The sequence below is a fragment of the Cydia pomonella genome, chromosome 7, assembly GCF_033807575.1.
Source record: "Cydia pomonella isolate Wapato2018A chromosome 7, ilCydPomo1, whole genome shotgun sequence".
NCBI lineage: Eukaryota > Metazoa > Arthropoda > Insecta > Lepidoptera > Tortricidae > Cydia > Cydia pomonella.
Window position 1 is genome coordinate 21391834 of NC_084709.1, and position 12911 is coordinate 21404744.

Consider the following 12911-nt stretch of genomic DNA (forward strand, 5'->3'; position numbering starts at 1 on the left):
TTTTTTTTTCAACCAACTTAGACCTTATATGTTGGTAATAACGATGATATTTAGTAGTAGCATTAGTATAGATTCAAAGAAAAAAATGGCAAAACATTCTGGTAGATGGCGTTAAAACAAATATTTATTTAAAAATCCCGCATTTTTTCTGTCAGCTGGGGTTGACACCCGTACTCCACGAGTGCAGAAAAAGTAACTCAATATGGCGGCAAATAGTGTTGTTTTATATTTCATCGAGTTTTAGTAGTTAGGCTAGTTGCAAGTGTTATAGTTGTAAATTTCGTGATTTATAGAATAATTGTAAAAAAAAATTATGAAATTGGATTATATTACAGTGTAGAGTAATAAATAATAATAATATGTTCTTAAGGTTAAAATAGTAATGATCTCTGCTACACTTTTATATTTTTACCCTTGAGCAGTACAGATAAATATCGACAACTGTATCGATAGGTGCACATCATTATTTTATTCAAATGGCAGTCGTGTTTTTATGTTGCGTTAAAACGGTTGATATTTTTGCATTTTGTTAATAATTATTATCATTTCAAGGCCTTGTTCTATTCAAAATATCATAAACTAATATTTACAAAACTAACAATAGTTAAAATCGCTTGTAGTAATTTACATTTATACTTTTTTTAGTGAGAGATATTACGCGTGAAATATAAAGTACTAGTGATTATAAGTGCAATAAGTGAGTAGTTATCAAAAGTACATAATGTTTTTAATGTGTGTACAAAATTTCAACCGCACAGCTGTTATATTTCAGAAAATACACGTAAGTGAAAATATGTCTAACCGCCGACTCTCGTAAAGACATGCCCGTATTGAGGCGGTGCTAGGCGTTCCAAGTCCCCGTACAGAAAGGGTTAATTTTATGACGTATTAAAAAAAAAAACTACTTACTAGATCTCGTTCAAACCAATTTTCGGTGGAAGTTTGCATGACAATGTATATCATATATTTTTTTTAGTTTTTTCATTCTGTTATTTTAGAAGTTACGGGGGGGGGGACACACATTTTACCACTTTGGAAGTGTCTCTCGCACAAACTATTCATTTTAGAAAAAAATGATATTTAGAAACCTCAATATCATTTTAAAGACCTATCCATAGATACCCCACACGTATGGGTTTGATGAAAAAAGATTTTTTGAGTTTCAGTTCTAAGTATGGGGAACCCCCAAAATTTATTGTTTTTTTTCTATTTTTGTGTGAACATCTTAATGCGGTTCATAGAATACATCCACTTACTAAGTTTAAACAGTATAGCTCTTATAGTTTCGGAAAAAAGTGGCTGTGACAGAATCGGACAGACAGACGGACATGACGAATCTATAAGGGTTCCGTTTTTTGCCATTTGGCTACGGAACCCTAAAAAGCACACGTGTTTAAGGATTATGAGCCAAAAATCGGTGGAATAAAAAAGTCGTTTTGAGCAAGTGTGTTGAAATAGTACATTACGATACAAGTGCGAAAAATAGGAAATTCGAAACCAGTGGCGATAAATTAAAACACGACCGAAGGAAGTTGCGAATTACCTATTCGCACATGTATCGTACAACGTTTTATGGTACCTACATATGGCTCTTTAAATGTTCGACACAGTAACGTAATATGCTAATTTTCGCACTAGTGCGGTAAAGTAGCACCATATGTACTGTATTTTTTTTTTTTTGTAGTCGGGATAAAGTTTTTCAAACATTTTGCTGTTACGTAGAAACTTATAGTTCGTGTCATATACGATGACGCGCAGATTTGTCAAATCTAACCTTTAATAACATGACGTTACGAGTCAAGGCAGGCGTCGTCGTAAATGACACGATTTACATAGAAAATAAACAAACAAGACATGCACACTACACCTCGGATCGTCATCCACCAAAAGGAAATCATGATACCTAGACGCACTAAATTCAAATCAGCCTGACATAGTGTTGTACCTTAATCGGTCTCTCGCGTGACTCGCCTGATACTTCAATTAATAAAATGGATAATTCCAACTCCTACGCGACAAACCATGGATCATTTACTGACTAATAGATTGTCTTAACGACGTGTTGTGTTAGATATATTGGCGCTTACATACTTCTTTAGTACCAGAGTGCAACCGTTTTGCGTTCATATAAGGCCTGTTATAGTATTAAAATTTTAAGCAGCAAGTTTAAATAAATAAATGGTTTCTCAAGCCTTCGCCTAGATAGTCTGGTACGAAACAACACAACGTTCACTTCCTCCTTCACTTAGTTCATCTATGTCCGTCTTGACTTCCCTATATTCCTTTTCCTTCGACTTTCTACTCAAAAGTCTTTATAAACTTATTGTGTTGTAGCAGGATAATAAGATATATAGCTAGATTCTACAATCCATAAAACATTGGCTGTAGTAGGTACCTAGCATAAAATGGTGTACGATGTCAAGTTCGCGGTGCTAGATTTTACTATTGACCGCTTTTCTGAAATACTTCATAATTGCGGAATCTGTGGCTTGTGGTCTGTATGATAAACTCATATTTTGTGATTAGCAAATCGCGCCCCGATTCATCTGAAGGGCGATGATTGTCAATTAGTGGGACTTTGATTACATACGTAATTTATTGCTTGACGATGATTTGTTTCTGCAATATTGGGGTTTAAAACAATTTAAACGGATTATATCGCGTTTAATGCAGTATGTTCGGGATAAAGTTAAAACTACTGAAGCGAGGATGTGTTTAAAATAATATTTATCCAAAATATTGACTTTAATGCTTCCAAAAAGGTGTACTATAATATCATTCAATACCTATCGACTAGCCTTTTAATTTAGTCTTAATGTAACTATTGTTCAGTTTCTAATAATTTCATTTAAACTTGTTAGGGCTTGTGCACAAATCACGCGTGGTTCGATAGGGGGGGAGGGGGGTCACGAAAAAATCACGAGGGATCACGTTGGGGGGGGGGGGGTATAAGGAAACCTCACGTGTACCACATACTTTTTCCCGGTTTTGTTAAACATAAATCTTCACTTGGCACTTCAAAATAGCGAGTCTAAACAAGATTTACTCTATACAATACTATTTATCTTAAAATTAATGTGGGGGTGGGGGGGGGTTCGCCAAGAACCTCACCAAATATTACCAAGGGGGAGGGAGGGGTCAAAAAATAGCCGAAAAAACCTCGCGTGATTTGTGCACAAGCCCTTACTCGTTTTCACTATTAAGTATTGCTTTTCCAGATAATTAAGATAATTTGTTCATTATAGTTGGTTGGTTAAGTAGTAGTTGGTGAGGGTTTTTTTTATATATTTTAGTTAGTTGTTGATTTACTTGTGCGTGTAAAAAAATTGTGTGTGTTATCTTTTTATGTGTCTAATAAATTTAAGATATTTAAGTTTGTCAATGTCTCCTCCATGGGACAGGCATTGCCTAGAGTGGAGGTCAGGAAAATTGTATCCAAGTAAATATTTTCCGGAAATAAATAATTTTACTTATTTTTATTTAGTAAATATTGATAAACAATCTAAACATTCCAAAACCACCATCACAAATAAGTAAGGAGTCGTTATCTGTAACAATTTAGCGGGAATAAAATAATGTTTACTTCATATTTTTATTATTTATTTGTGGGTGTTATTTGTGATATATGTACTTAGGGTAGACTCAACTAATGTATGAAAATATCATGTGGGTAATCATGTAAAAATCAGTTCTGGAATAAACGCCGTATGAACAACGATGTGTTCCTTTTCTTCATCCATCGGCACGTATACTATATTGGCGACGAGGATGGGATTCGCAGCGCATTTCGCTTGCCTCGATAAGTATAATCTGAACAACACAGCGCAGGAATCAATACAATTCGACGCTGAATTGGTATTTGATCTATTAATGTAATCATAAACCTATCCATTTGGATTAGTCAAGCGGTCCTACCAGGCCCGAAATAATATGCACGCAACGATCTTAATATCATTTTAGGACCTAAATCCGTTTATATGGGCATCCGAGGCTTCCTGTTTCCATAACATGCATTCAACACATTAATAGATTGAAGCGTATGAATAGATTACGAATCCCTTTTCAATATTCGGTATAGGAAAGAGAGAGAAAGTCTAGACGTTGGATAGACGCCGATTCAGTTCAGCGGACCGCAAATTCTTCGGAACTAGCAATGAAATCAAATTACTATGGAGTCGATGGCAGAGCTAACGAGGGAGCAGCCATTAACAGACATCAGACGTCTTCCAACGGGAACTAAACGTTATTGAATTGCCGACATCTTTTAATAAAAATTCTACGGTTTGATTGTTTTAAGTAAAAAAAAACGTGTCCAGATCCATCTTTATTTTACGTGTGTTGGTGTTGGTGTCATTTAATGAAATATTATTACCTATCTCATTTAATATTTTAATATTTGAAGATAAACGCCTTACTAATATAAAACGCCTGTTACGGAAAGAGAGACCTAAGCCCTCCTACGTGTACACGTTCAACGCAGCTGGCCAACTTTATTGTCACGCGTGTAATAGAGTATTTAAGAGCAGGTTCAGCCTGGCTTGCCACATTAGGGCTCATACTAGACAACGTCCATAATGTTTATTTAGGGTCGCCGTCATCGAAAACGATGAGGAGGCCTATATAATATTTTAAAATCATTTTTGTTTTGTTCTTTTTTTACTTGCGTGTATTTGCTTAAAAGAAACCGGATGACAATGTATCCACAACAAAGTAATATTACATCAAGTTATTCTGTAGGTATGTACATACCAAATTTGTCGTGTTTAAACTTTTTAAATAATTTATAATGAGCAGCCAACTTAATCATCAAAAACCTTAACATTAAGCTTTTGTTTCCCATTTACATATTTAAGTAGTTTTTTTTTTATATGCTATCAAAATAAACATTGGCAAAAGTAAAATATACTAATATTAAAATTCACGTAACAATATATAAAAATGGCCGGCCTTTAAAACATTCCAGAGCAGTAAAAGTTGTGATAATGTCTTGTTAGCTAAGATTTATCGCCCAGCTTGGCTATACGAGTAAGACCAAGTTTGCTTGGTGGCATTGCCCTATAGTACATATCATCATTCGCTTGCCCTTATCCCATTCATTTGGGGTCGGCGTAGCATGTCTTTTCCTTCCATATCTTTCTGTCACCCGTCATCTCATCGTTCACTCGCGTTCGTTTCATGTCATCTCTCACACAATCCATCCACCGTTTCCTAAGGTTTTCCTCTGCCGTTCCATCCCTCCACATTCATTCGTAATACCTTTCTCGTCACATGACTTTCATCTCTCCGCATCACATCACATGCCCTATAATACATAATATATACCTAATTAATCTAATGTTATTCAACTAGGAGACTTGACTGAAAGCGGATTCAGCTTTAGCTAACATTAAGATCAACTACCGGTCTGGCCTAGTGGCCAGTAGTGACCTCGGCTATGAAGCCGATGGTTCTGGGTTCGAATCCCGGTAACGGCATTTATTTATGTGATGAGCACAGATATTTGTTCCTGAGTCTTGGATGTTTTCTATGTATTTAAGTATTTGTATATTACATATATCGTTTTCTGATTACCCGCAGCATAAGCCATCTTAAGCTTACCACGGGACTTAGTCAATTAGTGTAAAAAAAATGTTCCTATATATTTTTTTTTTATTATGTTAAAGTAACACTCCAATTGCAACACCATTGCTGCAGACTGCATTGCAGCAAGAAATATCAATTATGAAGGACGTCTCTACGACATGGGATTCTTCAAGAAGCGGGTATTTAGGGTTCTCAAGGGTCGGCAACTCTTAAGTGGCTCCTATGATGTTGCTTATGTCCATGGGCGACGATGACCGCTTCCCATTAGGTGGCTCTAACTGAACAACTGCTACTATAACAAAAAAAAACTGTAACTATAATGCATTAATATTAAGGTTACTTTTTTCTGATCCGTAGAAGAGTTATATTATAACTTTTTCATCTTATCTAATTAAAACCTTACCAGTGCCGGATTAACCATTAAGCAAAATAAGCACTTGCTTAGGGCACCACGTCTAGGGGGGCACCAAAATCGTAGGAAAAAAAAACGCACAGGCTGCATCAGCATCGCAGTCGTAGTGTAGTACTTATGTACACGAAACTTTTTGGTATGTGTCTACCATACCACCTAATCTACCATCTAATAACGAAGGGTCGTAAGAGAGTGAGGACACGTAAGCACATCTCCAATAGGCAGCTGCCAAAGGCTGAGCAGTAGGAGAACCGTGATTACATAGGTTCGATTTCAAGCCACTCTTTTGCAGTTCGGCGTTAAGTCTTATGCGACGCTAGGCCTTCTACTTTATGCAAACTGCCTCACTTTCACTTGACTATGGATCCAAATCCAAGTCCTCTCTCGCAGCTGGGCTTTCTGCTTTGCTCACACCTCGCTGTTGGTTGTATTGTATGATAACGCGCCGCGATCGGACGCTCCGGACGTCCAGCCATTCTTACCTCGTCATTGGTCAAATTCAAGCCTGGCTTTCTTCCAGCTCGACCTTTGGCCTATCCGTAAGCGCCGATCGAACGCTCCGCGCGTTCAGCCTTATGGAAAGCTCAGCCTTTGCTTTTAAAAACACTAATTTAAAGTTTCATGATTCAGGCCAATCAAATTAGATCGAAAAATAATAATAAATAATAATTAATTCCCAGCAAGCTGGAAATTGTTTTAATACTTTCATTTGGTCTTAAATGCGTGTAATCCGAGTTTGCTCCATCCCAAGAGGTGTGAATACCTTTTGGGATACTTAGGAGATATTTTTTTCCTTTGGATTGCCAAACCATAGCACTTGGTGGCACTGGTAAGGCGTATTCGGATTATTACATGATTTTACCAAAAATAAAATGTCGATCTTTTTTTTACAATTTACTACGAATATATATTAAGGTATCTTCAATCAATCAATAAATTTTATTGCAAGAACATAGTTAAATTACATTTCGGATCCTCAGATATCAATTTTAGTCATAATTAGAACATTTTTTCCAACGGACGTACGTTTTCGAATTACACGAAAAAAACTGAAAAAGAGGAAACATTTACCAGCACACCTCCTGGGATGGAGCAAACTCGGATTACTCGCATTTTTAGGACCAAATTCGAAAAAATCTAATTTTATTGGCCTAGGTAATTGTGACACATTATTATTTAAGAAAACGGGACTTAATCGCGTTTGATTAAGTTCCAAAATTACCTCCAACGTCAAGATAATGATGTCGACTTTACCCAGTCTTCTTCGAGACCACGCCGTCCTTGAAACGTCAGGTCAGGTCAATAATTTGCTATTTAAGACATGGCTAAGCCCCTACTGAAGGCCTTTGCCCTCACATGAATGAGCTTCGCAGGAAAGCTCTAGAGGTTGCAAAACCCTGTGCGGAGTACGGCCTGTCTTACGTCTTCGCTTACACTTCGATATTGGTTGGCTTGGCTTCCGGCCTTATGCGAAACACGTCTTCGAATTTGCTTACATTTGACCTTACCTACTGTTACATTACTGCTGCAGTACTGTCAATTTCCGTGATAAAATGATGTGACGGATTGAAAGTCTATTCTCAGCAGTAATGCGGCAATAAACGTCACTCAATTTACTAAGAAAATTCAATGTAATCTTGATGAGGGGGCACCATGGTCTAGAAATGCTTAGGGCATCAAAATGTCTTAATCCGGCACTGAACCTTACGCAGTAGCCTCGCAATCCAGCGCTGATGATGTCACGTACTGTTAAGGACACATAATTTTAACCCAAGAAAGTAAAGGAAATTGCTCGGAACCCGCCCGTAGTAAAAACTTCAGCCGTAAACACCCGCAAAGTGTTGGATGACGTAATTAAAGCTAATTGAGAACTAAGCACTATCTCGTTTACCCTTGTTAAGAACAACCAGGAGTAAAAGAGATGGCATTATGACCTGACTCGCCACTTATTTTTGCAGCAAGTATAGGAGATTTTTGACACACGTGCCGAATTGTGAGCGAGTCGATACTCAACAGTTGGAGATGATCGCACTTTATCATTCTATTACGAAATGAAAACTGGCGTTTGTGTGAAAACATTTACGAAGTGTGGGTACTGCTTTAATGTAAGACCATTAATAGGAGCCATAAATCTGCACGCAGTTTTAACGATGTTTTAGCTGGTTCCATACTCGCATTTGTGAACATGTGAGTAAACCATCATACAAAAAAAAAACAATCGAGGACTAAACTAACTATAGGCTCACTTGTCCGAAAAATTAAAGTCCGTATAGAGTACGTCAGTATAGATTGCCGACAGATAAGTACTTACTCGCATAAATACATACGAGCATGCTTAGTTGTTTGATTTGATGTGTCATTTAAATTTATAATGGAAACAAGTGTCGAATTGTTAGATTTAAGCAGATAAACAGGTTAAGTTGTAACCATAAAAAATGAGCGTACCTACCTCGCCATCAAACGTTGCAGTTTGGCGAGTTTTACGGATGGTATAAATTAGATTTTGAATAAAAAAATATGACATGAATTGAGGTAATGTTTTATAGATAGACTGATAATGACTGTGACGTATTGGCTCCGTTGTATAACAAGGTGGTAAATAAAATACAGATTGTGATCGTATGCATTACGACCCATCCGCTTGCTCTGGCACTTGACAACAGTGTCGACTTGCAGGTAGTTCACAATGTTACTTTTATTGTGTAAACGTCACAATTATGGAAGGTAGGGGCAAGGAACAGAATCTCCTTAGGAAGAACTGTTGCAAAAGTGTCCAGCTGTCAGATATAAATAATAGTTCCAAATCTCTCCAGAGTAGCGCTAGAGTAGCTAAGAACCTAGGCGTTATTGACGGAGTGAAATGCGCTGTCTATGATTCGATTTTTTTCGCAAATATTCTAGCTATCGCAGCGCCACCTATTTGTGGTTTTTTGTCGGACACTTTTAGGCATAAGGAGATTCTGTTCCTTGTCTCTACCTTCTACCTTCCATGGGTAGTCACAATGACGTTAAATTGCCGTCAAACTAACCTAACATTTATCAAGTAGTACATTTTTTTGTGACGAGAATAATATTCCTCACAAAACCTTCGTTACTTGATGACTACGAGTCTGCATCCGGTTCATAGATTTCCCAAAGGTAAAGCATATTTTATATATCCTGTAATTTAAGTAACTGCTCTTTTTTGACGGTGAAAAATATCTCGAGGTTTTTCTTCATTCGTAAGAACCACACTGTACAGCGAGCTGCAAAATTGCATAGACAAATTATTTAAATGGTCCCATTCGAACTTTAAGATTCGCCAAACATTTGCTAAAGATACGATAAGGATTAGATATGTCAGTTTCAAATGTGACGTTTCTTCAAACAAAAACGTATTGTTTGATGTATCTTAAAGTTCGAATAAGGCCGAATGACGTTGACGCAATTGAAAGCCCAAAAACAATATGCTTGATCTTGTTTTTTCTGTGTATTTCCGTAAAGGGTTTAGCCGGGTAAGCATGGCCAAACTGCCCTTAGCGGAAAAAATAATTTCCTTTTACTGGACAATTAACCTATAAATATGTAGTGCTTTCACAAAAATCAAGCCTCAAATGCTTCAGGTTTAAAAAAACAACATAACCAAATTACAAAGAAACCGGATAAGTACTTTGGTTGTAATAAAATAAAAATATTTTTTCTTTTTTTTTAATCTGAAGCATTTGAGGCTTAATTTTTGGTGAAAGCACTACATATATATAGGTTAATGTTGTTGTTGTTGTTGTTGTCCTAAAGCACCCCAGAGGTGCAAAGGGCCTTCACAAGCTCGCGCCACTCCTTCCTATCTTCAGCTCGTCCTCTGGCCTCGCTCCAGCTCAACCCGACCGCTCGTAACTCTCTTTGGACGGATTTGATATAGGTTAATAATCCAGTAAAAGAAAAAAATATTTTTTCCGCTTAGGGCATTTTGGCCATGCTTAGGGGCCGTACCCTTTGGTTAATGTCCGCGATGTATCAATTTCATTTATTTATGAGATACAACTTTATTTTTAGGTATAATTGGGCGTAAAAATGATAATATACATAACATTAATAAAATCTTGATTTATTAATGTTATATCATTAATAGATATCTAAGATCTACTATCGATGCTACAATCCTGATCTGGTGTTTACTTCCAAGGATGAGAACAGCCTTCCTGTACCGGCAAAGAAGTCAATTCTTGATGACTTCCCAAATAGCCAGCATCGACCTATCCTTCTAGAAATCGGATTAAAAATTCCTTTAGTTCAATCCTACCCAGGTCCTCGATGGAATTTCCAAAAGGCCGACTGGAACCAATATGCACAAAAACTGAAGTCGCAAGCCACTCCTAATGACAAGTATAGTGGACCTGTAACCATTCCTGAGATTATATCCGCAATTGCACATATCAACGTGAACAAGGCCTGTGGAGAAGATGGCATTTTCCCTGAGTTCCTAAAACACTGTGGCCCGCGAACCCAATCATGGCTGGCGTCATTCTACACCAACATTATCGATACTGGAAAAATGCCACCCACGATGAAGTCATCAAAAATAATAGCCTTGCTTAAGCCAGAAAAGCCCGAAGACAGGGTAGACAGCTACCGCCCAATAGCGTTACTCAGCGTCATTTACAAATTACTAGAACGCCTAATCTATAACCGCATATCGGACACCATTCTCTCAGAAATTCCACAGGAGCAAGCTGGATTCAGGCCAAAACGAAACTGTTGTGATCAGGTTTTAGCACTCGCAACACATATCGAGGCCGGCTTTCAGTCAGGAACAAAGTCTTCCGCGGTCTTTGTAGACCTCACGGCCGCCTACGACACAGTTTGGCGTCAGGGTCTGCTCTATAAACTGTTGAAAACTGTTCCATGCTTAAGAATATTTAAAGTGGTAGAAGATGCTCTAACAAATAGACCGTTTCAAGTATATCTGGGCCAACAATCTAGTAAAGTAAGAATTTTAAATAACGGCCTGCCCCAGGGTTCTGTGCTCGCTCCGCTCCTCTTCAACTTATACATCCACGACTTGCCTGCTACGACCTCACGCAAGTTTGGCTATGCTGATGATCTGGCCCTAGTAACTCAGAACAAAAGCATAGAAACAACAGAAGGTATATTAGAGAGAGACCTAGAGGCCATGGACGAGTATTTCAAGCAATGGCGCTTATGTCCTAATGCCAGCAAAACCGAGGTCTGTTGTTTCCATCTGTCCAACAGGTTAGCGAACAGAGAGCTAAAAGTGAGATTCAGAGGTACAGTTTTGCGTCACAATTTCTGCCCAAAATATCTGGGTGTAACCCTTGACAGAAGTTTGACGTACAAAAACCACCTTGACAAGTTGTCTGGAAAACTGAAGACTAGGAACAATATAGTTCAGAAGCTCACAGGAACGTCATGGGGTGCCAGCGCTGCCTGCCTAAAGACCACTGCTATGGCCCTCGTCTACTCGACGGCGGAATACTGTGCACCAGTATGGATGAACAGTGCACACGTGGCCAGGGTGGACGTGGAGCTTAATCACACGATGAGGATAATATCGGGCTGCATCATGCCAACGCCTACTTACTGGTTACCAGCCCTCAGCAACATTGCACCGCCGAATATCCGCAGAGAAAAATGCCTAGCACGGGAATTCACTAAAATGTCCGATAACACTCTACTGCCAATACACGAAGACATGGACAGCCTCAAAAACACCCGACTGAAGTCCCGAAACGCGCCAGCGAAATCCTTTCATACCCATGACCCGACATGGAAGGCCAGTCAAGCTTGGATGAGGGACTGGGAAGCCCAGCAGCACAAAAATGCAGCAAACCCCTTCTTTGAGCTCAGCACACAGGAGCGGCCCAAAGGGTTTAAAGAAAGCCGCCAAATATGGTGCAGGCCTAACCGTCTGAGAACCGGTGTGGGCAACTGTGCGTACCTCTGGCACAAATGGGGGTGGAGCGAGTCGGCGGCGTGCGACTGTGGAGATCCGGAACAGACCATACATCATATAGTTTTTGATTGCCCCATCACTAGATACAACGGACCTGTCGAAGATTTTAAAGAACTGACATAGGACGCGAGTGTATATCTGCAAAACTGTAAATTTTAATTTGATGTAATCATTATTGTAAAAACCAGTGTGTAAACGCCATACGATAAATAAATAAATCTAATATAAGCTGGATTTTATCGGATTTTAATTAATTTCAATATGTACATAGTTTACTTATTACGTTTATTATTTATAAAATAACATTTATCCATTCAAAAAAATGCTTCCTACGAACTCGGGTATTTTGTACGCACCCCAATTTCTGTCTTGACTGAGAATAATCGAGCCACCGTTTGCTGAATGGACTGGCTTATGATAAGTAACAATACGAACAAATTTTGAAACTTGTGAGTGATATTTTGACATATTATGTAAATTAGCTTACATAATCCTACATTAAAGGCTTGTCTTGCGATACTATATATGTATCTACAGGTTCTGACAAATCGTTAGACATCCTATAATTAAAATCCGTGTGTAATTTAAAAATAAATAATATCTTATTTTACTTATTTAAGTTCTAAATGCAATAAATGCATAAGCGTTAATTGTATAGTTACACTATTATTAATATTGTTACGAGAATATTACAGGATTTATCAATTTATAAATAGTACATTACGATACATGTGCGAATAGGTAATTCGCAACTCGTGTCGATTTAGAACACTCCCTTCGGTCGTGTTTTAATTTATCGCCACTCGTTTCGAATTTCCTATTTTTCGCACATGTATCGTACAACGTTTTACAGTACATATGGCCCTTTAAATGTTCGACACAGTAACGTAATATGCTAATTTTCGCACTAGTGCGGTAAAGTAGCACCATATGTACTGTAAAGATAATAATGAAACAGAATTATGA